Below are 26394 nucleotides of genomic sequence, written 5' to 3' on the forward strand. Positions count from 1 at the left end.
AGTGACTGGATAGCAGAAGGAGTATGTCATGGAGCAAAGATGGGTGAAACATTTTCAAAAGAACAGTCATTTCTAGACACAGGGAACATCATAATGGACAATTGAGCACTAGCTCTGCTTATGATGTCATAGATGCTCCTGTGTGGTCAGATGTGGTTGCTTCATAGGCAATGCAATGACTAGTGAAAAGTCCATGGAAATAATGTGGGGTTCACAGCCGTATTCTGGAGTTAGTTCCAAATGACAAACAGTTCACATTAGAAGTCTAGATAGGGGTGGTCCTATCAATGCAAACCACAATTGCGATAAGGAATGCACAGATCCACAGAACGAGACAAACAAAGGAATGCATCAAAGGATCCCTCATATGGAACTCAATGAAAGAGGAATGAAATTAAACAAGCTAGTACAGACTTTTCAAGCAACATGTTTATTTTGTCTGAGACTCCATTTCAGTCCCAAAACTATTCGTCTCATAAAAGTAAAAAATAAAATATGTTTCTTCAACGTTAGTTGATTGAGTGAACCGTTGGCGTTGCAACAAAATCCTGGATCCCGTAATCCAACCTGTCATAGGTTTAAGCCGACAGAAGGGTGGCCATGGCTCTTGGAAACATGTCAACATCTATCTCACACACTACTGTCTGTCCACATCTCACGATGCAATCAGAGTCATTAAAGTAGTGCAGAAAGAGCTGTGTGCTGCACCCTAGAGAAAACATGTTGGGGCCTGAAAACCTGCGACAGCTGATACAACTTTTCACACCATTATTGTCCCATAAAAAAAACAGAGACAGGCTATACTTGAGGGCTAATCCTCGATCTTAGCATACTGTATAATGATACCATTAATCACTAACAGTTACACAGTAAATGGATGTTGCAACAGCACAGGAATTCGCCAACATACATGGCTTTCCTTGAGGCATGAATGTATTGAATAAGTCATATCAAAATGATTTCTATTTGTCTCAAGCATTTGCTTTTTAATCAATGGCCTTCACTTTGGTATAACCAGAGATAATAGTGTTATGGTGAGTGAATGAGGACCCAAAAGCGAACTAACTTAAACAGAGCTTCTTTAATAACCAAACATAGGTAGGCTCAGATAGACCGGCAGATTCCGACAGGACAGGACAAGGTTACAGCAAACATGACGATAGTCTGGCTCAGGCATGAAACACAAACAAACAAGAATCCGACAAGGACAGGAGCAGAAACAGAGAGAGATATAGGGACCTAATCAGAGGGAAACAGGGAACAGGTGGGGAACGGGTAGTTAGAGGAGACAAGGGACAGCTGGGGGAAAGCGGGGGAGAAAAGGTAACATAACAACGACCAGCAGAGGGAGACAGGGTGAAGGGAAAGGACAGAGACAAGACACAACATGACAGTACCCCCCCACTCACCGAGCGCCTCCTGGCGCACTCGAGGAGGAAACCTGGCGGCAACGGAGGAAATCCTCGATCAGCGCACGGTCCAGCACGTCCCGAGAGGGAACCCAACTCCTCTCCTCAGGACCGTACCCTTCCCAATCGACAAGGTACTGGTGACCACGGCCCCGTGGACGCATGTCCAAAATCCTGCGGACCCTGTAGATGGGTGCGCCCTCGACAAGGATGGGGGGGGGGGGGGGGGGAAGACGAGCGGGGGCGCGAAGAACGGGCTTAATACAGGAGACATGGAAGACCGGGTGGACGCGACGAAGGTATCGCGGAAGAAGAAGTCGAACTGCGACAGGATTAATGACCCGAGAAATACGGAACGGACCAATGAACCGCGGGGTCAACTTGCGAGAAGCCGTCTTAAGGGGAAGGTTCTGAGTGGAGAGCCAAACTCTCTGACCGCGACAATATCTAGGACTCTTAGTTCTACGCTTATTAGCAGCCCTCACAGTCTGCGTTCTATAACGGCAAAGTGCAGACCTGACCCTCTTCCAGGTGCGCTCGCAACGTTGGACAAAAGCCTGAGCGGAGGGGACGCTGGACTCGGCGAACTGAGATGAGAACAGCGGAGGCTGGTACCCGAGGCTACTCTGAAAAGGAGATAGCCCGGTCGCAGACGAAGGAAGCGAGTTGTGGGCGTATTCTGCCCAGGGGAGCTGTTCTGACCAAGACGCAGGGTTGCGAAAAGAAAGACTGCGTAAGATGCGACCAATAGTCTGATTGGCCCGTTCTGCTTGACCGTTAGACTGGGGGTGAAAGCCGGAAGAGAGACTGACGGAAGCCCCAATCAAACGGCAAAACTCCCTCCAAAATTGAGACGTGAATTGCGGACCTCTGTCCGAAACGACGTCTGACGGAAGGCCATGAATTCTGAAAACATTCTCGATGATGATTTGTGCCGTCTCTTTAGCAGAAGGAAGCTTAGCAAGGGGAATGAAATGGGCCGCCTTAGAGAACCTATCGACAACCGTAAGAATAACAGTCTTCCCCGCTGACGAAGGCAGTCCGGTGACAAAATCTAAGGCGATGTGAGACCACGGTCGAGAGGGAATAGGAAGCGGCCTGAGACGGCCGGCAGGAGGAGAGTTACCGGACTTAGTCTGCGCGCAGACCGAACAAGCAGCCACGAAACGACGCGTGTCATGCTCCCGGGTGGGCCACCAAAAACGCTGGCGAATGGAAGCAAGCGTACCCCGAACGCCAGGGTGGCCGGCTAACTTGGCAGAGTGAGCCCACTGAAGAACGGCCAGACGAGTAGGAACGGGAACGAAAAGGAGGTTCCTAGGACAAGCGCGCGGCGACGGAGTGTGAGTGAGCGCTTGTTTTACCTGCCTCTCAATTCCCCAGACAGTCAACCCGACAACACGCCCCTCAGGGAGAATCCCCTCGGGGTCAGTGGAGGCTACTGAAGAACTGAAGAGACGAGACAAAGCATCAGGCTTGGTGTTCTTAGAGCCCGGACGATAAGAAATCACGAACTCGAAACGAGCGAAAAACAGCGCCCAACGCGCCTGACGCGCATTAAGTCGTTTGGCAGAACGGATGTACTCAAGGTTCCTATGGTCAGTCCAAACGACAAAAGGAACGGTCGCCCCCTCCAACCACTGTCGCCATTCGCCTAGGGCTAACCGGATGGCGAGCAGTTCGCGGTTACCCACATCATAGTTACGTTCCGACGGCGACAGGCGATGAGAAAAATACGCGCATGGGTGGACCTTGTCGTCAGAGAGGGAGCGCTGAGAAAGAATGGCTCCCACGCCCACCTCTGACGCGTCAACCTCGACAACGAACTGTCTAGAGACGTCAGGTGTAACAAGGATAGGAGCGGATGTAAAACGATTCTTGAGGAGATCAAAAGCTCCCTGGGCGGAAACGGACCACTTAAAGCACGTCTTGACAGAAGTAAGGGCTGTGAGAGGAGCGGCCACCTGACCGAAATTACGGATGAAACGACGATAGAAGTTCGCGAAGCCGAGAAAGCGCTGCAGCTCGACGCGTGACTTAGGGACGGGCCAATCAATGACAGCTTGGACTTTAGCGGGATCCATCTTAATGCCTTCAGCGGAAATAACAGAACCGAGAAATGTGACGGAGGAGGCATGAAAAGTGCACTTCTCAGCCTTCACAAAAAGACAATTCTCTAAAAGGCGCTGGAGGACACGTCGAACGTGCTGAACATGAATCTGGAGTGACGGTGAAAAAATCAGGATATCGTCAAGGTAAACGAAAACAAAGATGTTCAGCATGTCTCTCAGGACATCATTGACTAATGCCTGAAAGACAGCTGGAGCGTTAGCGAGGCCGAAAGGAAGAACCCGGTATTCAAAGTGCCCTAACGGAGTGTTAAACGCCGTCTTCCACTCGTCCCCCTCCCTGATGCGCACGAGATGGTAAGCGTTACGAAGGTCCAACTTAGTGAAAAACCTGGCTCCCTGCAGGATCTCGAAGGCTGAAGACATAAGAGGAAGCGGATAACGATTCTTAACTGTTATGTCATTCAGCCCTCGATAATCTATGCAGGGGCGCAGAGACCCGTCCTTCTTCTTGACAAAAAAAAACCCCGCTCCGGCGGGAGAGGAGGAGGGGACTATGGTACCGGCGTCAAGAGCTACAGACAAATAATCCTCGAGAGCCTTACGTTCGGGAGCCGACAGAGAGTATAGTCTACCCCGGGGGGGAGTGGTTCCCGGAAGGAGATCAATACTACAATCATACGACCGGTGTGGAGGAAGAGAGGTGGCCCTGGACCGACTGAACACCGTGCGCAGATCGTGATATTCCTCCGGCACCCCTGTCAAATCACCAGGCTCCTCCTGTGAAGAAGAGACAGAGGAAACAGGAGGGATAGCAGACATTAAACATTTCACATGACAAGAGACGTTCCAGGAGAGGATAGAATTACTAGACCAATTAATGGAAGGATTATGACAAACTAGCCAGGGATGGCCCAAAACAACAGGTGTAAAAGGTGAACGAAAAATCAAAAAAGAAATGGTTTCGCTATGATTACCAGAAACAGTGAGGGTTAAAGGTAGCGTCTCACGCTGAATCCTGGGGAGAGGACTACCATCCAGGGCGAACAAGGCCGTGGACTCCCTTAACTGTCTGAGAGGAATGTCATGTTCCCGAGCCCAGGTCTCGTCCATAAAACAGCCCTCCGCCCCAGAGTCTATTAAGGCACTGCAGGAAGCTGACGAACCGGTCCAGCGTAGATGGACCGACAAGGTAGTGCAGGATCTTGAAGGAGAGACAGGAGTAGTAGCGCTCACCAGTAGCCCTCCGCTTACTGATGAGCTCTGGCTTTTACTGGACATGAAGTGACAAAATGACCAGCAGAACCGCAATAGAGACAGAGGCGGTTGGTGATTCTCCGTTCCCTCTCCTTAGTCGAGATGCGGATACCTCCCAGCTGCATAGGCTCAGCTCCCGAGCCGGCAGAGGAAGATGGTAGTGATGCGGAGAGGGGGGCAACGGAGAACGCGAGCTCCTTTCCACGAGCTCGGTGACGCAGATCAACCCGTCGCTCAATGCGAATAGCGAGTTCAATCAGGGAATCCACGCTGGAAGGGACCTCCCGGGAGAGAATCTCATCCTTTACCTCTGCGCGGAGACCCTCCAGAAAACGAGCGAGCAAAGCCGGCTCGTTCCAGCCACTGGAGGCAGCAAGAGTGCGAAACTCAATAGAGTAGTCTGTTATGGATCGATTACCTTGACATAGGGAAGACAGGGCCCTGGAAGCCTCCTCCCCAAAAACAGATCGATCAAAAACCCGTATCATCTCCTCCTTAAAGTCCTGATACTGGTTAGTACACTCAGCCCTTGCCTCCCAGATTGCCGTGCCCCACTCACGAGCCCGTCCAATAAGGAGAGATATGACGTAGGCGACACGAGCAGTGCTCCTGGAGTAAGTGTTGGGCTGGAGAGAAAACACAATATCACACTGGGTGAGGAACGAGCGGCATTCAGTGGGCTCCCCAGAGTAACACGGCGGGTTATTGATTCTGGGCTCCGGAGATTCGAAAGCCCTGGAAGTGGCCGGTGGATCGAGGCGGAGATGGTGAACCTGTTCTGTGAGGTTGGAGACTTGGGTGGCCAGGGTCTCAACGGCATGTCGAGCAGCAGACACTTCCTGCTCGTGTCTGCCTAGCATCGCTCCCTGGATTCCGACGGCTGAGTGGAGAGGATCCGAAGTCGCTGGGTCCATTCTTGGTCGGATTCTTCTGTTATGGTGAGTGAATGAGGACCCAAAAGCGAACTAACTTAAACAGAGCTTCTTTAATAACCAAACATAGGTAGGCTCAGATAGACCGGCAGATTCCGACAGGACAGGACAAGGTTACAGCAAACATGACGATAGTCTGGCTCAGGCATGAAACACAAACAAACAAGAATCCGACAAGGACAGGAGCAGAAACAGAGAGAGATATAGGGACCTAATCAGAGGGAAACAGGGAACAGGTGGGGAACGGGTAGTTAGAGGAGACAAGGGACAGCTGGGGGAAAGCGGGGGAGAAAAGGTAACATAACAACGACCAGCAGAGGGAGACAGGGTGAAGGGAAAGGACAGAGACAAGACACAACATGACAAATAGAGTACTGTACTTGAGTTTATAATTTGCAGCCTGCTCCCTGATTGTGCATACTCTCATCATTCTGCATCTGGGCAACTGTAATTTGACCCAGAATCCACTAAGTATACAAACTGTAATTTTACCCAGAATGCACTAAGTATACAAACTATAATTTGACGCAGAATGCACTAGTATACAAACGAAGACTAAAGAGGGCAGAAGTTTACCCAGGACTTTGAGGATTTAGTGTCCATAAAGGGTGGTGATACTTTTCCAAGAGCCAACATTCATAGTAATCCTCCTGATCTTGGTTTTATTTGTTTCGTATAACCGACAGGTTTATGGAGGTTATTTTTTCCTAAAGGCACTTTCCTGTCTGGAAAGCTGTGGATATGGACGGAAAAATATAAAGGCATAAAATGTGTGGGTCATAAGGCTGTTTGAATCCTTCCTGCAGATTTGAAGTGCAGATTAGGAGCTGGTTGAAGTGACAGATTGCATATGGTTTTCTAGGGCACATGGTCACAGGGGAAAAGGAAAGAGGTGCCCACGAGAGGCTTGTGTATATCACCATGCATACTGCATCTCCAACAGTACAGGGACCATAGAGATAAAACTAGCCATACAAAACGAGTGTTTTATCTCTATGACTGGGCCCGCTAGCTTGGCCAACAATTAGTCCCTGATGTTGGTCCGAGTGGTCGTCCCCATGCAGCACCTCTCCACACGCGCCGATCGGGGACAGGGCTGTCAACGTGAGAGCTCATTAGCACGGCCTCTTGGAAAGAAAGCTGCGACAGGCTTGGAGGGCGGCCCCAGGAGGGACGGAGACCGCCAGCATGGGTCAATGGGGGTCATGTTTCCACATCGTCTGCCGAAAACCTAATCATTATTTACTTAGGCCCAACCCTTGCTGTTAGCGCCATCTCCCCAACACCAGGTGGGTTTCTCTCACTGTCTTTCTGTCTGTCTCGTTCTCTATCTATCTCTGGAATGGCACCAGCACATGCCATATAGATCATACGATAATGAAAGTCAAACAAATACCCCTGTGAAACTTTTTCTAATACAATGCTGTATCACCTGTCAGGAACCGTACAACATTACTGTGTGGAGTGACTGACCTGTGCCTCCCTGCCTGTTCTCTCTTGGTCTGTTTCAGTATCAGCACGTGTCAACACCTATTTAATTCTGTGGAGGGTACAGCATGTTTCATCCTCGCTCAGGGGACAAATGCTTGGCCAGTCAGAGGGCCTCCGACTCACAGCAGAAATATTTAATTCACAGACTGTCAATGCCTCCACTCCACTTGCGGATGCACCTGTGCCGTAGTCCTGAGACTTTTAATCAATCATGATTCCTATTTCTGACGCGTCACAAGAACAGTCTGTTTGGTGAACCATGACACCATGCATCCAAAGCATACAGGAGACACTCCCATACATGTTTGTAGGGAGTGTCTCCTGTTAATCTGATGTCTCTTTTGTCACTTTTGGCTCCATGTGTTATGACTTCATTGCCTAAATCAAGAGCCCAGTGTTCTAGAACCCAATAGTGTGTTTGAGGAGAGGAAAGTGCTGCTATCCTATGGTCTGTCCGGAGGGTCCTACAGTGGGTGTGTTGTGGCTCCTCTCCAGTAGCAGCTGTAACCAGGCTCCCTCCACACAGGTCCAGGGTCCAATGTGTAATCCAGGCCAAGTGGTGAACTTTGGAGTTGACCGTTAAGCTCCTGCGCGCCTAAATACTGGATTCAGCACCTCCCTTCAAAGGCTGTTAAGCTCCCGCTGTCTTATCTGCTCCTCTTTGAAGTACTGCACTTCCATGACCATGTCTCCTGTAGCTCCACAATAGGCCTGTCAGCAAGCACAAGACTCAGGACAAGTAGTGAGAGACGAACTGACTGAACTTCAATTTGAAACTAATGTGTTACTTTTCAAGAAGAAATAACTACAAACATTTGAAAGGATCCAGTTTCCTTCAAAGTGTGACTGGCAGCACAGCCTTAATTTCTAGGCTATTTCACAAGGAAAGTGTCACACTTGGCAAACTCAGTGAATTTAAGGAATGAAAAAAAGCTTGGTAGCTGCTGGCGCCAACACAATTGAAGTGTTTCAGAAATGCTACATTAGAAAAACGATGACTGAACATACTAGCTAGCTAGCTAAGTCATAGTCCTTGAAATGTTACCTGTCATTCAGGTGGAACCAGAGCTATATGTGTTAGCTAGCATATACTTGTTCCACTGTGCCTAAGCCCACAATGATATCCACAAGATTACGGTGTCTGGCTACAAGACTACTGGCAGCAACAACAAAAAAGACATTTAGAAGATACATTTGCATTTGCTTTTGTTTGCGTCAACTAAAAATCGAAAGAGCTCCAAAGATAGTCTCAAACAATGTTGGCAAACATTGCTGTTTCCCTGAATCTAGAAGGAAAGTGAGGGCAAGGGGACAACGCATGGATGCCCCCTGCCCTCCCCCTTATGTGATAGCACAAAAGGGGAGCATTTGCGTCACCCCACATTTATGCAGTCCATCGTTCCTCCCTTTCCTGTCTCTGTTGGTAATCCAGCCCCCCAGTACTCATTCCCTCAAAGTGGAGGTCATATGTGCTGTAATGGTACAAAATGAGCGAGGGAGCATTAGAGAGCTATTTTGCAAAAAAATAGAGGGCGATCTATGGACACCCTCCTGTCACATTCCAACACCTGTTTCAAATGGGCTTACTCTTTTGATTTACACAATAAACACTGGATTCCTTTGCAATTACTAAAACTTCTTGCCCTACTATTTATACCCTACAGCTGTTTTCCAGCATTGGATTGGCTTATGACAGAACATAATTTTATTTGTTTTATTTTTTCAATGCTTGTTTGTTTTTGCCAGACCCAAATCCTGGCTTAACAGACCTTCAGAAAGGTTGCCGTGTTTAGATATAGATTTCACACACATTACAGTCAAGGCTGCACTGCGCATCCAGAATTCTATGTTTAATAGAACATTCTTCACTAAAATCAGAACATAGAAAATGTAACACTGAACTCTAAAACAACAGTACATAGTATCCAAGTCCACAAGAGCTTGAGTCTAGAGCTTGAGACCAGTGAACAATCAAAGTGAGGCCCAGCGACACCAGACATGATGAATGTCTCTCTAGATTTACACAGTCGCTGGCTACATCTTCACTCGGTAAAAGGCTTGAAGAATGGTCCATTGGGTTCCAAGAATTTACTTCAGTTCGAGTACAGTGGATACAGAGGCCTAGCACCAGGCCCTCCATGCCTATACTCCATGCCTGTCTGAAAAAGACTGTCTCTACCTCTGGCAGGTCGCCAAGAATCTTCAGAATGGAGGCTTAATACCCCGCGGGCTGACAGCTGCATGGATTAGCTCCCCTTGCCTGCTGTCATTGACGCCCCCTGTATTGTGCCTTTCCCTGTAAAAGTGGCACCAGATTTAGGAAGGATGGTAGGGAGGGGAGAGGGAGGGGGATAACATTCTAAAGTCAAGTCAGGTGCTTCTGCTTTTGAAGTCCTGGTGACAGGCACAAGTGCTGTGTGGCTGGCGGTATACAATATTTATATGGTATAAATGGTATATAATCAGTCTGATACTATCTCTGACTGTCACTGGGCTGACTGATAATAAAAGAGAACTCTGCCCCTTGCTCACCTGAGAGCTCCTTGTCTTTTTCATTAAGTGCCACATTGTCTTTGTACGGGTTTGAAAAGAATGTGAATTAAGACTACTGTGAATAGTGTATTAATAATAAAGGAGTCTTTTTGCACCAGGTATGGTTGTTAAACATTTGCCAGATGTGCCAGGTTCTGCAATTCTCTTCCTGTATCATACAGCCTAGTACATCTAGGGTATTGTGTTTAGTCACAAAATAATTGGGGGGGAAAAGAAACCCCAGGACAAAAACAACAAAAACATTTGAGAAATGATTTCACCTGCTCATAAAATGAAATACGGCACCAACAGTAGCGGGCCTATGTATTTTAAGTCTGCCACACTCACTGGTATACCTAACAATCACTCTCTTCCCCCCTTCCCCCTCCTCTTAACCTCTAGGGCCCAGGCTGGCCCTCATTTGACCCCAGCAAAACTCACTGAGGCTGTCATGACAACCGTCTCAAGAGACCGGTTGTATTTGTGGTGAGTTGGAGCCTGGCAACTGCTTGAACGCCCCAAATCCTTGATGACAAGGAGAGTGTCAGGGAAAGTGATGACGAACCATAGCCAGTTCCCTATCTGAACATATATCTACATGACACCAGCTTTGTGGTTGGCTTCTGATGCACTGTGGATCACCTCCAGTTGTTACCCTACATCAAACGTCAAGATGGAACATTTAAAGGTAGACTCAGTGAAGTGACTTTGCCACGAGCAGCACCACAGATATTGAGATGAGTGAGATGCAAGACTTCTCTCTCACAGTCACGCACAGTATCTGTGCATGTGCACGGGTTCACTTCACGCTGTTCACAGTGTGGTAGCCAGGGTACCAAAACAGCTGAGAAGTTGAGCCTATGCTGTTTACTTTCTGCATCTATGTCATATCATTGAGTCTACCTTCCATTAATGTACTTAGTTGCAAATCTGCTACATAGAGAGGCATATTATAAGCCTTATACATGTATAGGGCCTTGTAAAATCAGTTTTATTTTTTGTTTGATTCCATTTTGTTTTCCCTGTGTTCCAGTTTCACCGTTTAGTTTTTCCAGGTTCCCATTTTCCCCTTTTTTCCTTCAGGTTTTCGCTCTCAAAATTACACCTTCTAAGTCGACAACAATGCTTAAACTACACCAGGAGACCACTTTTGAGGTCTGGGAGAAAAACATTTAAATGTTGATTTTTGGGTGTAGTTTCCCTTTAATTCCAGTGTGCACCTAGCAAGAGGCTGTTGTTTAGCTGTGTTTTTGTAGCACACATGTGAAGGTAGAGTTTTCAAAACAAATATCCACTGGATAATCATGATATCATTCTGCCATGTTAGCATAGGCTACTTTGTAGTTAACATTTAATTTAGAAGGTTTTTGAGAAAGCCTTTCCATCTACCAGAAGACTTTCATTAGCATCATCGCTAACGGCTGCACAAAGGGGTAGACTCTCACCCACCGCACATGCACATAGAGAGGGAATTATCGTTGCCTCTTACAGAAAGTTGCAGGAAATACGAATCACTGATGCATTCTGTTCATGCTTTATGATAAACTTGGCCAAATTAACACATTTTCAATACATTTAGTTTGTTCCTACTAAGTTCAATACATTTTTGATTAGTGTTGAATTCTGTTTTAATGTATGGATTCGGTGATTCCATCCGCGTTCTTCTTATAATAAGACATTATAAAGGCTTAAACATGGTTATAACAAGTAATACAGCATTATACCTCTCTACTTTATGTAAAGTGTTACTAACTATAATAACAACTTCCTTAGTATAGCACCTTCATACACGCAACACAAAATTATTTGCATACAGTACAAAAATGAAAAAAATCATTTTGCCAAGGTTTGCAAAGTAAGGATAAATATGTTCCAGTAAACCTACCAATTGTTTATCCCTGCAATAAAGTTTGTAAATGCTGAGATTCCCCCTAAACTGAAATGTTAAAATATATATATATATTTTACCTTTCTTTAACTAGGCAAGTCAGTTAAGAACAAATTCTTATTTACGATGACAGCCTGGGAACAGTGGGTTAACTGCCTTGTTCAGGGGAAGAACGACAGATTTTTACATTGTCAGCTCAGGGATTTGATCTAGCAACCTGTCGGTTACTGGCCCAACATTCTAACCTGACAGGGTGTCAGGTAGCCTAGCATAATTAAAAGCATAATGCCACAAATATACATCAGGTGTGACAGTAAATTACACGTCAAAATATATTTCTACTATTTATTGCAAAATGTCAGACAGATTGCTTTTCTTTTTCTTTCTCCTTACACTCTCATCCTCGGGGATTCTTGGAGATGTTATGGCAATCTCTTTTGAAGAGCTAAGATAAAAGTTAAAGGTAAAAAGTCAAACTGTCAAATAAAAATAGAGATATTTTGCAGTTGGACAAACATGACTTAGGAGCTGGCCATAAACATAGTAGCAATGAAAATTGTCGCTCACAATGTCTCAACCAACCATTGCCAGGCGACTGTGCCAGGACTCAACGATAAGTCAAAGTTGGATAGGAGGTTTTGCTAATTAAAATGAACCTACACTGGAGTATGAGAACCTACACATAGCCTGTTTCTATTTCAAACAGAAGAGGAGATAAAGTTTTAGGAAACAGAATGGCTTTGAGTCAAGCAAGGCTCAACATGAGAGATTGGAGTATAGACTATACAGAGAGACATGCTAAACAAAAGTAAAAGTTTGCTGTTCAGATAAGAGGAAAACGTTCATAGAAGTGCATATTAACAAGAGACATTAATGACCATACAGAGATGGATTATTTTCAATTCTGGTTCTGAAAATAATGCATTTTAAAAGCTGCAGAGAGACATTTCGTAATCCTACACTCAATTTATTTAATACCCCTTTGCACTCCGATAATCTTTTCACTTCAAACTCAATTCCATAATTCATTCTATATTCCAATACACCTAACATATGATTTCTTTCATGTTTTCAAACTTTCAAACCTGACTTTCAAGCAGTTACCTAACCTTAGCATATTTACAACTTTCTGGGGGCAAAGAAAATGCACGAATAATGCAGAATCCAACTGGTACACGGGATGTTGAGAAATAGAATGGAATATTCACACTGATTCATTTACACAATGATTCAATTTTGAAGCGACAATGTGATAAAAATGTCAAGTTAATTCCACAAATAGGGGCAAAAACTAACAACTGCCAGCATTATGACATGTGCAGTGTTAAAGCACCTGTCAAGACAACATAACGAGGTCTCATAGACATTCAGAATTGATAGGAGCGATCTATCGCTGCATTTGAAGCTAATGTCTGACTAATACTACTAAAACGAGACATTAACATTTGCTGCATTGTCAGATGTCGAATATGAGAGGAAAATGTATTTGTGAAACAACCATGGCAATATGAAAGTGCACGGTGTTAATATGGTTACCATGTCATTAATGGTATGTTTGTAGCGGTAGCTACAAAGTAAATATTTAAGGGCCATAATCTGAAATGTAACCATTCAGATACATATTCCATGGATTGCACGGGTGAGCCATTAAAGCTATCATTACTTTATTTACTCCCCTTTTCCGCTACACATTTAAAATGCAAAACCATTCCATGATTTCACTAAAATGACAGATGTCCAACCGTGGCTGTAGAGGGCGAAAACCACTGAGAGCTTTTTCATGTTTTTCCTCGTGTATTTGACGAGGCCCTCACACCTAGCACAAAGCTAGAACACTGTTTGACACACTAAAATAGAAGGAGCAGTTTAGAAAATGTAGCGGATTTTTTGTTATTGCTGAAAATTCATATAGATGTTTGTATTTCTTTATTTCCTTGTCAGAAATTACAGTGTCCCTGCTGGGTTTTTTTCAGCTTTTTGTCATTTGTTCCTATAGGTACTGGTGTAGACTTACCAGTGTCATAGGGGATAGTGTGTAGGTAGGGAACAATTTGCAGCATGACCACAGGTCACAGGACCACACGACTTGTGAAGAACTAGTAGGCCAACACTGAACAAAGCCCCTATTTATCTCTTAGATTAAACACAACATAAACAACACTATCAGACGGGGCCCTATACTAATAATAGTCTAGCTAAGAGGATAATAATATGTTCTGACATTATTTGAGTATGGGCAGATAGCCTATGTCACAAAAAAGTGTTGCGCTTTTAACTTAAAATGCATTATTCATAAGCACTTCTGCCAGGGAGGCAGAGTATGAATTATACATAGGCCCACTAAGAGGGGAACATATAATGTGCATTTTGAAACCTCATCTCTGGTCCTCAAAAAGTTTGCTCATGAGTTTGTTAAATGAAAATAACATCACTCAGGTGGATGTGTGCCTGCCATGTGGGGAGTGAATTCATAGCCTAGTTTACTACCAGAATTATCAGTCAGATCAGTGAAGCTAAAATGAGATGATAGAGAACATAATAAATGCCCCATCATCAGGAAAGTTGGCATATTTGAAAATGTGGGGGCTGAGGAAATGTCAGAGCATGTGGTATCATTTGCCATAATTTGATCATGTTGAGGGAGGCTGATGGGGCAAAACCTAAGGTTGAACCCCATCTTTGAAAGCCTTTATAACCTTTCTATAGTGGTTTTATAGACGCTTCATGTCATTCATAAGCGGCATATACATGCTATAAGGATGGTAAGGGTTTTGCCACATTTGTCAAAGCAGTACACGTAGGTTTACACCTTCTTTATAACAACATTTCTATTGTATGACTTACAAATTATTTCTGATGTATGAATATTTGATGAGTTATACATAAGCTTTATAAGTATAGCGTAACTTATGCTCTAACTGCGACTGAAGATGTCAAAGGCCAATATGGACTACAATGGGGTTGAAAGAAAAGTAACTAGCCTAGTTTTGCAGACAAGAATGGGACTTTACCCGTGACAAAAGGTGCTCTAAACAGAAATGAATAACAAACTCACTTGCAATGCAGGTATGCTCAGTCGGCGTCGTCGCGAGACAGTAGATGTCACATTCTGTGGCGTTGTTTAGCCTACCGAAAATGATAACGTTTGAAATCTGCCTCCAAACTAATAGTAGAAAATGTGTATCACCGTAGGCAATGTAAACGTGTAATACTGCTTCACGTAGACCCACTGCTTGGTAAGGTTTCGCAAGTTGTCAAAAAGTTTGCTTCATGCAGAGAGCACTTTTCCTCAAATTACATGCATGGAAATTACGTGATGCTTTAGAAATCTCTCACGTTTTCATTTAAGTCATCGTCCCCTGAAAACTCCGGAATGACAAATCCAGGCATAGACAAATTCAGGAAATATTAACACTTAAAATAGTAAAATAGTCTGGCAGGTGTTAGGCTCTATGCGTTTGTTCTTCCTCAACAGCTCTCTGAGCTCCAGTGTTCAAGCCGCTTGTTCCATTCTTGCTACCTCTCTAGCCAACCGTGTCACAGTTAATTAACTACCTCAGTGCCAGTCAGAGTGAAACTGTAGAACTGGCCATTTTTTTCCCCTCTAGCAAGACCAACGTGAGACGCTCTTTCTGTCCTGTTTTTATTTGCATTTCAAAACTAAACTATATTGAAAAAATGTTTTATCAAATCTGTACAAGATGGGTAATCAGAAAAGACAACTTAATCCAGATACATCTAAATGTGAATTACTGCCTTATAGTAATAAGCATACTTTTTAATTGACCACATGATGTACATGATAATTGTAATGTTAATAGGCCTAACAAACAATTGAAATAGGTAGCCTACCAGTTACCTATTTTTTTAAAGCATATATGTTTAGCAAACACTCCTAAGTAATTCACAGGGCCTCTCATCAACATGGAGTCTGTTGTCCCTTCTTAAGGAGTTTAGATGGATTTGACAATGAGGGAGAAAGGGAGGAATGAGAGAGGCCCCTGAGTTCATGCTGTGCAATTCAAGAAAGATGTTGCTGCTGTCATTGTTCATTTGGCACTTTAGGGCACTGGGAAAAAGCCAGTGTCTGGGAATTCCAGAGATTCCTGCATGGCGGTCCAGCTTGGTGGCATGCAACCAGAAACACTTTGCTCCGCTGGAGTCTCGATAAAACGGGAGAGGTGAGACAGGGCAACCATGAGGGGGGGATAAGACGGGCATTCACACACTGCAAAGCCATTCGTCTATTCCCAAAACAAATCAGCAGTCTCCATTGCTCATTGTGCAAAATAGCTAACCTTAAACACTACGAAGCAAGATCTTTGTGAAACATCTTCCTTAGTGAATAACTGAAAGGCAATGACAAATGGGGGGTGCCTTGATGTCATCTGTGTTTATCTACTACACTTAGATTTTAAAAAAGGTGCTATCTAGAACTTAAAAGGTTTCTTTGGCTGTCCCCATAGGTGAACCCTTTGTAGAACCCTTCTTGGTACTAGGTAGAACCCTTTTGGTTCCAGGTAGAACCCTTTTGGGTTCCTTGTAGAACCCTTTCCACAGTTGAGGAACCCTTTTGGAACCCTTTAAAAAAAAAGTTTTCCAAAAGGGATTGAGGATTCATCATCATTGTGACCAAGGGTGTCATTTCTTGGTCCACCTAGGCACTGAGGGACTACTCCACAGCCTTCCATATCCGCTCCACACACTACAGTTCCGCTCCACACACTACAGGAAGTATTATGCACTGGGAACTAAGCTTTCCTTTTTGAGGAAGTGACTTGTCCATTACAGGATACAGTTCCGAATCGGTAGTGAACACCACTTACTATGTACTAGTACTGGCTTAACTATTTACACTTGTTTTAAAGTTTTCCAGCAAACAGTAATTTAACAAAATCTTAATGCATTTTGTTCTGAGTCAGTGTACCCCTGAAAGTGTAGGAACATAAGTATAGCCACATCTTAGGGGAGATCATCCTGACGTTTCATAGAACAAAAGCTACAGTGACTGATGATGGGGCTGTGACTTTGTGTGATCCTTATGTCAACTAGCCCAAAGGGAAATGTATTATTTGTGGCTACCACCTGCTTTTATTCATTTTGGGATGACAGAGAACGATGGAGAATTTTACTTTAGTTGAATGTAATGACAGCTATACTCTCCCCCTTTAGTAATCTACACGCTGCTGATATATCACGTTATTGTGTTTTGTTAAGATGTTAAGATTTAGTGTTTTAAGATGATATATTATCATGAATTATAAACCAGTTTAGCCCTGGTTGTCCTTTGGGTGAAAAACAGAAGCTGCAGAAAAATCCCGTAATGAATAATTACGCATAAAACTAGCAGACCTGATGTTCCTGGAAATATTATAATCTAAAAAGAACTCATACTGTAGATAATAGAAATAAACAAATGCAAATGATTTGTAAAATATTGTAAATTGATCAAATTAATGAATTCCTAAAGTCATCATATAAGTGATTAATTGGCTAGAGTGAATCTAGTACCTTGGGTTGGTTGACTCTAGTGTAACTGACATTCAGGGTGTGTGTGACAGAGTTTCCTGAGCTGGAAATGAACAATATCCCTTACGAGATGTAGAACAGGAAACACAGAGTTGACATCCCAACTGTGTGGGTGTTCTCTCACAAACTCATCCCCATCATAACTTGCTGACTACATACTGAAATTATCCCCATCTGTTTTTGAACCAAACCTCTATGTGCTTTGGACAAAACACTCAAGTATCTCCTGTTCTATGTATTGTGGACATGACATACACTGTTGTTGTTGTCCTCCACAGACCTTAAATTCTCTGAGTTTGAATAACCAGTGTTGTGAAAGGAGATTCATGTTCAGTATGCCAACATGCATTCTAAATTCACATTTAATCCCAGGATATGGTGTAAACACTACCTCAAGGAAAAGCTACATGTATATCCATAGCTGTTAGCTAATGTTCCAATGTGGCCAGAAAAACAGTATTTTGTGACAAACAGGTGTCCTACATGGAAGCATTAATTATGTAAAAACATTTTATGAAATAAAACAACAGAGACAAGCTGTGTTTTACGTGACACAAATCCTAATTGGCTCTAACTATAATGTTCTGCATAAATTAGCCATGCCCCCACTGGGCTGGGACTCCAAGCTGTTTTCAGAAATGTGCTCCCAACAGGATCCCTTTAATTGTTGAGAACAAAATACTACACAATACATTTTTCTTCAGTAGAATCGCCATAACAGAGTCCTACTGTTCGCAGCTGCTCTAAAGCATACTCATGATAGTACTCTGGCTGCAGAGATGGAATGGAGAGTCTGGGATATCTGTCCAATGAAACAATAAATCTTTCACTCCTTACAGTACATTAGTGCAGGAAACTGCAGAAAAAAATAAGATTCTGGAAATGCTTTAACTCATTAATGATGTATGCTCTTTTCATTTGGCACAGATCATTCTCCAAGATAACTCTTGAAAAGTAATGAGACAGAGAAGCCCAAATTCATCTGGATTACTGTAATGGTCTATATCATGTTCACTGACATCTCAGTAGGCTATCAGGGATGGGACATTTTTCAAAGCAGCTACAACAATTCAATAGGCTTTAAAAAACGTCTTGGGAAAATCTTGTTGTGCATGGATATAATTCAAAGTTCCTTTTTGGGAGAAAACGTCAATTACATTTAGACATGGATGAAGGTAATCTGTAGCTGTTCATCTTACCACAATGGACTTCATCTAGCCAACTCAAAAGACACCACTGTGGTTTCTTTGAACGTAAACAATCTATCACCCTAGAGGAATGGTGGTGGTGTGTGTGTGTGTGTGGGGGGGGGGGGGGGGGGGGGGGGGGGGGGGGGGGGTAGGAAGGTTAGATCAAGCCATTCTTCTGGTGTACATAACTCTGTCATATCAAAGGAGATGGGGCTAATTACCCAACTACGCACCATTCTGCTCTCTACTAGAATATGCGTTTGTGGGGGAGAGGGTTGTCTGTCTTTCTGTATTTGTGTGCATATGTATTTGTGAGTCAATGACTGTGGATGTGTGACTATGTGTAGTTCTGCTGTGTGAAATCACAGGCAGTAGTATTGCTGTTTACAAAAGCATGTTTAGTGCCAAAATGGGACAATTCCAGTGCTAGCTCAGAACCAACGGTGGACATGTAAATCCACCCAAGGGATAAATCTTCAATGTAGGACAAACTGTCCCTCTTTGTTCACTGTTGTCAAGCACAGCACAGTTATTTTTTATTTTCTATGAGATATGCTTCAAAGTCACAAGAGTGTTGCACCTCTCTTTTGACTGCTAAGTGTGTTCAACGGGTGTGTTTAATGTGTTCACACTTTGCTGAGGGACTTTAATCATGCTCTGAGCAATTATATTTTATACAGCCCGCCAGCAGGAGACAGAGAAATGGGTGAACTCATGCAAGTTATCATCCGTCTCCCCCCAGGCTGCTCCATTCAAATGTCATGGCATCAAAGTGGTGGAAAGTCCTGGGCTGTCAGACAGCATCAGGAGCTTGTCAGGCCCTCCGGTGGGATAACCCCATCCAGTGAAATGGAAACCATCTCTCTGTTCATTTTCTCTGTTCAGATACAGCATCTTCTCTCTCAAAGACAGTGGGAGCTGCACCATAACAGAGGAAAACACAGACAATGTCATTCCTCTGAACTAAATCCTGAATATGTATTTTGCAATCATTATAGGAATTCATATCACACATGAATCCCTTTATAGTTTGTAGTTTCCTGGAAAAACAGGAAAAAACTGTCTTGAACCATCTTGAAGCATTTAGTTTGAAGATTGGGTTTCAATGTGTCCCCCATAGGATGGGCTTGGCTTGGAGGGCTTTGATATTCAGACTAACTCGTTGGGGATTAAGCATGATCTTTGAACCCATAATCCCCAACAGCAAAACACAGAGTTGGGAAAGGACTACAACTGTCAAAACTGCAGCCACCAGGTCATGCAGTATGCTTCTGAGCTGTGACAGAAGTATAACAGAACCACATTATCCAAACAGTAAACTTATCTAAAGGGTACACTTGGGATTGTATACACAAACATACCCACCAATTAAATGTTATCTTGCAAAATCAAATTATTTGAACATTATCTTTTTGGGGTAGTCCAGCAGATGGGTGAAATAATTGTTCTGGTGACTATTAAACACTCTGAATCTGAATCCATTGCTGCCTAGAAAGCCAGCAGCCCGGAGTTACCTCTTCACTGTCGACGTTGAGACTGGTGTTTTGCAGGTACTATTTAATGAAGCTGCCAGTTGAGGACTTGTGAGGCGTCTGTTTCTCAAACTAGACACTCTAGTTTGTACTTGTACTTGTCCTCTTGCTCAGTTGTGCACCGGGGCCTCCCACTCCTCTTTCTATTCTAGTTTGCACTGTTCTGTGAAGGGAGTAGTACAAAGCGTTGTACAAGATCTGCAGTTTCTTGGCAATTTAACGCATGGAATAACCTTCATTTCTCAGAACAACAATAGACTGACGAGTTTCAGAAGAAAGTTATTTGTTTCTGGCCTTTTTGAGCCTGTAACTGAACCCACAAATCCTGATGCTCCAGATACTCAACTGGTCTAAAGAAGGCCAGTTTTATTCCTTCTTTAATCAGAACAACAGTTTTCAGCTGTGCTGACATAATTGCAAAAGGTAAATTGATAAATTTGCCTTTTAAAATGATAAACTTGGATTAGCTAACACAATGTGCCATTGGAACACAGGAGTGATGGTTGCTGATAATGGGACTCTGTACGCCTATGTAGATATTGCATTAAAAATCAGCCGTTTCCAGCTACAACAGTAATTTACAACATTAACAATGTCTTCACTGTATTTCTGATCAGTTTGATTTTATTTTAATGGACAAAAAAATGTGCTTTTCTTTAAAAAACAAGGACATTTCTAAATGACCCCAAAACTTTGAACAATAATGTACATATCCTTAATTAAAAATATGAGTAGAAAAGTGGCAAAAACATGTGCCAACTTAATTTATGTACATGTTTTCATGGCTAGTTTCAATAGTTTACTTGTAAATGCTCAAAAAATATATATGGGTGTTCCCTGAAGTCTACTGATTGCAATACTATATTATGTTTAGTTAAAATCCCATATGTCCAGCAGAGACACGTGACCCATTATAATGAGAGCTTTCAGTCTTTACACAAAGTGAATAAAATAGTATATAAACATGTCTAGCTATAGTGCCATTGCAGATGTAATAACCTAATATACCACAGCGTTGTTGAATACTTGTTTCTGATTGGCTAGAACGGCATTCTAGAATGGACATTCGTTTTTATTTATTTTTTACAGTCGCTAGGACCCATTTCTCAATACTTAGGTCACTTTTTCAAAACTCTTCACACAGTTCTCCTAACTAACTTTCAGCTTAGGACAGCAGTTAATTTCACATTCAAAATGCCCTAAAACTACCAAAACACTTCATACATGTCTTAAATCAACTCGTTTTTCCATAACACCAGCAAAGGTTGTCACCCAACAAGCATACGTTGTCACTCATAAAACAATGACCTAAACAACACTAACAACAGGTAGCATTACACAATGTTTTCTTTACAAATCAAGAATGATACCTCTCTACATGATGCAATATGCTTCAATATGTTTTATGCCATTGAATGGCATTGAGTGATTCCAAAATACAATAATTTGTATATACACCATCTACCAATACAGATACAGTAGCAATACTAGTCAACCCTGTCTTATCCATTTGGCCACAGGTTCTCATCCACGTCACAGCTTATGTCATCTTGGGCAATACACCTAGGAAAGAATCATTTGGAATGCCTGGTCCATTCCTGGCAATCTTCTGCAGATATGTCCAGGCATCCAGCATTCATTGCATCCAGGAGGGACATTTGATCATGTGGATGGTGGTCATAAACCTTCCACCTCCATGAGGAAAATAATTCCTCTATGGGGTTGAGGAATATCAAATCAAATGTATTTATATAGCCCTTCATACATCAGCTGATATCTCAAAGTGCTGTACAGAACTAGAGAGGAAGGAAGGAGGAAACGTGACATCATCCTGGGATGGGCTGCAAACCACTCTGTGACTGCACGGGAGTGGTGAAATGCCACATTGTCCCATATAATTACAAACGTCGGCCGATTTCGCCTCACTGCAACCCTTTCCTCACCTGGCACAACCCTTCCATAGAGGTCACCCAGGAATGAAATGCGATTCTTGGTGTTGTATGGCCCAATTAGCGGTTTGTGTAACAACAATCCATCAGAGGATATTGCTGCACACATTGTGATGTTGGCACCCCTCTGGCCCGGGATATCCACTGTGGCTCTTTTTCCAATCACATTCCTTCCTCACCGCCGTGTTTTGGCCAAGTTGAAACCAGCCTCATCAACAAAGATGAATATGTGGGTTGTTTGCCTGGCTTCAATCTCCATGACTCTCTAAAATAAATCCACAACACCAACATAAGAGTTAGGCTATTACAGTAGTTTACATTATACCTTAAAACATGCCATTGTGTGCCTCTGCCCTGTTTGGTTTTGTTCAACACCAGTTCTGTATTTTATAGTCATCTTACCTGGACTTATTGGTTTCTGAGTTGCTTGACTCGTTCAGAGCTCCTCTCAAAGGGGACAGTGTACAACTGCTTCATCCTGACTTGAGGTTGTTTCAGGACTCTAGAAATATTTGATATGCTTACATTGTCTGCCAACACTTGTCCCGAATCTCTGTGAGTTTTATTCAATTGTTTCTGATGACCATATCAACGATTGCAGTTTCCTGCCCAGCAGTGAAAATCCTACCTCTCCCGCCTGTAGGAGGTTGAGTACTAAGCAGAAATACAAAAACAATTACACACAAGTAGGTTAGGAGGCTTTGCTCAATTTACTCATGTAATCCGTAGTTCAGTCAGATGCCCTTGCAGAATGCACATCTTACCTGTTTTTTTGCCGGAAATTTCTCAGAATAGATGCCACTGTTGAGCGTTGCAGATTTGGCTGCACTCTCAGACCAGCCTCTCCCATTGATAGATCATGATTTAGTACATGATGAATTATAGTAGCCCTAATCTCATTTGAGAGTACAGCTCTTGATCTTCCTCTCAGTCTTCTTCCACCATGCATACGTACTCCTCTGTCAGCCACTCTTCCTCCTCTGTCAGCCACTCTTCCTCCTCTGTCAGCCACTCTTCCTCCTCTGTCAGCCACTTCTCTATCTCTGGCTGGGTCCATGTTTACATTACATCACTATTCCTAAAATGTCCCCTTTTGTATAGATGGTAATGTAATTGAGTGACCTGTGTAGGTGTTTAGCTACAATGGGAATCAGCTGTGGTTGGTCTAATTGTTTTGATAGTATTTCATTTTTTAGATTTAGAATATATTTCAATATAGTATTACTGTAGAAATGTAGCAAATGTATGTCTTATTCAATTTTGGGTTATTTTGGATTTTGAATTTAAGTTTAACAGTTTTGAAAAGAGTATGTAAACATGTGTAAACTGTAGGTACATAGAGTTGGTGGTGGTTGTCTGAGTGAGAAAAGAGTTCATGAAAATTGAAAGATGTAGTCATTGAATGCATTTTGTGCCAAAGCAATGAAAAATGATCCATAGTTTAGCCCACATAGACTGCTGTTATGTTCACTGTGTGAAGAGTTTTGAAAAAGTGACCTAAATATTGAGAAATGGGTCCTAGCGATTGTAAAAAAAACTGTAAAAACAGATTACGGGACAGTTGGAAAATATATTGGGACTCCATGCAATCATGACTCAATACGAACCTACACATGCATTCCGTAATTGCTACAAAGTTACAGAAAGCTACACCAACAACTACACAAATTTAAATTGGTCCAAAGAGGAAAAAACGTAGCTAGCAAACTAGCTAGCGTTGATTTATTTTGCCCACATATTTCTTTGGAGCATCTGATGACCTAATGTGTCAAGTGATGAACATGAATTTCTCTGGTCCCCTTAACTGCAAAAGCTGTCAAATCCTCCCACATGTTTCTAGTTTGACCAGCTGTTTTCAGCAACTGATATTTTTGAATTCGGTTGTCATATTGGGAGGTTTGCTAGCAACAAGCTATTTAGCTAGCTTCTAGCCTAGTGTTTGATATGCATTGCCATCTCTGCATAATTAACAGTCAGTATTGACGAGTGTCCTGACGAGAAGGCTAATTTTTCTACCGATCCCAGCATTATGATCAGCTTCTTGTTATGGATGTATCCAAATAAATGTCAATAGAAAACAGCTACTTTGCTGTTATTCTGTCTGCAGAGGTAGAGACTGTTAGCCTTGGCTAGCTGGCGAGATAACAGCAAGCAAGGGATAAGACCGTTGCCAGCGAGCAAAGCAACGCAACATATAGAACGAACGTCTGGGTCGCGTCTCAACCAAAACATGAGAAAGTATGAATTTGCTTATAAAAATGATAATATCAATGAAAAAAAAATATTTCTACTGGTAAATGTGGGTTTTCATATGGTTTTACTTGGCAACTGTCCTATAAGCAGGATAACCACATATGTTCTGGACATTACTTTGGAAAAAGAAACTCCCATTATTTATCCCTTATGCTGCGTTTAAACGAAGTACGCAAAAACTGTCATAACAGTCGGCATAACGGGACAAGAAAGCAAGACAGATGGTAACTGCAAAAGCAAGCCAACACGAAAGCAAAGATTTTCATAACTAAATCTCAATGTTCTGTCTGTGACCACAGTAAACGTTGTTATGGTGATTTCAGTAAACAAACAGTGCAAATTAACATCCGGTTGAAAACAATGCTATGGCAGACGTCAAAAGTTTAAATATTTGTACTTTGGTGGAAAGACCCGCGGTAACTGACGGCATTCACCGCCAGCCTCAAGGGCATTTAACATTGTGCTCTCATTGAAAACAATGACATCCGGTTTGCCGTCTACCTTGTACCATGTAAACGTGGCATTACATTAAGTTTTCCAAAATTACCGCCAACCAGCTACATTGGTTCTAATTCGACAAGATTCACATGGCTATATCTCCATAAATAATTGGTACATTAAGCCAATGGTGGCTTAACATGCTTACGGTGGTGTGGAGAACACAAATGGACCCATGTATGGCTTATGTTTGTGTCCTTTAAACTTTATGCAGAAATGTGGTGGAAATGTCTCCTAAATTACTGTTCAGTAATTTGAATTTGGCCATAACTTTATTAGTAAGTGGCATATTAAGCCTAATGATGACTTAAAAATGACAAGGTAATGTGGAAATGCTATCAATTGGATCATGTATATTTTGAAAAATAATAATGAAAATATGGCCAAACAAAATACAGAATATTATATTTTATACCATTGTAGTTAGTGGACTTTAGGGAACACCAATTTGACCGTTTTAAGTGTTTAAATGTAAAATCCTGAAAGTGTGGAAGAAAATATGTTCAAGAATCAGTGATTTTGGTAGATTTTTAAACACTTTTTAACCACTTTTCTATAAAATATTTAAAGGAAGTAGGTGCCAGGCATACAGGTTTGTGTCAACAACTGCAACGCTGCTAGGTTTTTCCCACTCAACAGTTTCCCAAGTGTCAAGAATGGTCCACCACCCAAAGGACATCTAGCCAACTTGACACAACTGTGGGAAGCATTGGAGTCAACGTGGGCCAGCAACCCTGTGGAACGCTTTCGAAACCTTGTAGAGTCCATGACCCAACAAATTGAGGCTGTTCTGAAGGGGGGGGGGGAGCTTCCCCAAACTGTTGCCACAAAGTTGGAAGCAAAGAATTGTCTAGAATGTCATTTTATGCTGTAGCGTTAAGATTTCCCTTCACTGGAACTAAGGGGCCTAGCCCGAACCATGAAAAACAGCCCCAGACCATTATTCTTCCTCCACCAAACTTTACAGTTGGCACTATGCATTTGGGTAGGTAGCGTTCTCATGGCATCTGCCAAACCCAGATTCGTCCGTCGGACTGCCTGATGGTGATGCGTGATTCATCACTCCAGAGAATGCATTTCCACTGCTCCAGAGCCCAATGGCGGCGAGCTTTGGTGATCTTAGGCTTGTGTGCTGCTGTTCGGCCATGGAAACCCGTTTCATGAAGCTCCCAACGAATAGTTATTGTGCTGAAGTTGATTCTGGGGCAGATTGGAACTTGGGAGTGAGTGTTACAACTGAGGTCAGACGATTTTACGCGCTACACGCTTCAGCACTCGGCGGACCCGTTCTGTGAGCTTGTTAGGCCTATCACTTCGCAGGCTGAGCCTTTGTTAATCCTAGAAGTCTCCACTTCACAGTAACAGCACTTACAGTTGACCAGGAGAGCTCTAGCAGGGCAGAAATTTGACGAACTGACTTGTTGGAAAGGAGGCATCCTATGACGGTGCCACATTGAAAGTCACTGAGCTCTTTAGTAAGGTCATTCTTCTGCCAATGTTTTTCTATGGCGTTTGCATGCTGTGTGCTCGATTTTATGCACCTGTCAGCAACCACTGTTGCTGAACTAGCCGAATCCACTAATTTGAAGAGCTGTCCACTTACTTTTGTATATACAGTGCATTTGGAAAGTATTCAGACCCCTTGAGTTTTTCCACATTTTGTTACGTTACAGCATTATTCTAAAATTGATTAAATTAATTGTATCCTCCTTAATCTACACACAATACCACATAATTCAAAGTGAAAACAGGTTTTCAGAAATGTTTGCGAGCCAAATACAGGACCATTCTGGAAGAAAACCTGATGGAGTCTGCAAAAGACCTGAGACTGGGACGGAGATTTGTCTTCCAACAAGACAACGATC

General features: G+C 42.9%; 1 protein-coding gene across 2 annotated transcripts in view; it reads right to left on the reverse strand.

The window, feature by feature from the left end:
• LOC110492274 (semaphorin-3F) overlaps positions 1–15113 on the reverse strand; it is a 48293-nt gene extending 33180 nt beyond the window's left edge. For both annotated transcript variants that reach the window (XM_021566454.2, XM_021566456.2), the window contains exon 1: positions 14634–15113. The gene's annotated coding sequence lies outside the window, so the exon portion shown is untranslated. The remainder of the gene's footprint in view (positions 1–14633) is intronic.
• Between the last annotated feature and the right edge of the window lie 11281 nt (positions 15114–26394).

Source organism: Oncorhynchus mykiss, chromosome 16 (assembly GCF_013265735.2).
Source record: "Oncorhynchus mykiss isolate Arlee chromosome 16, USDA_OmykA_1.1, whole genome shotgun sequence".
NCBI lineage: Eukaryota > Metazoa > Chordata > Actinopteri > Salmoniformes > Salmonidae > Oncorhynchus > Oncorhynchus mykiss.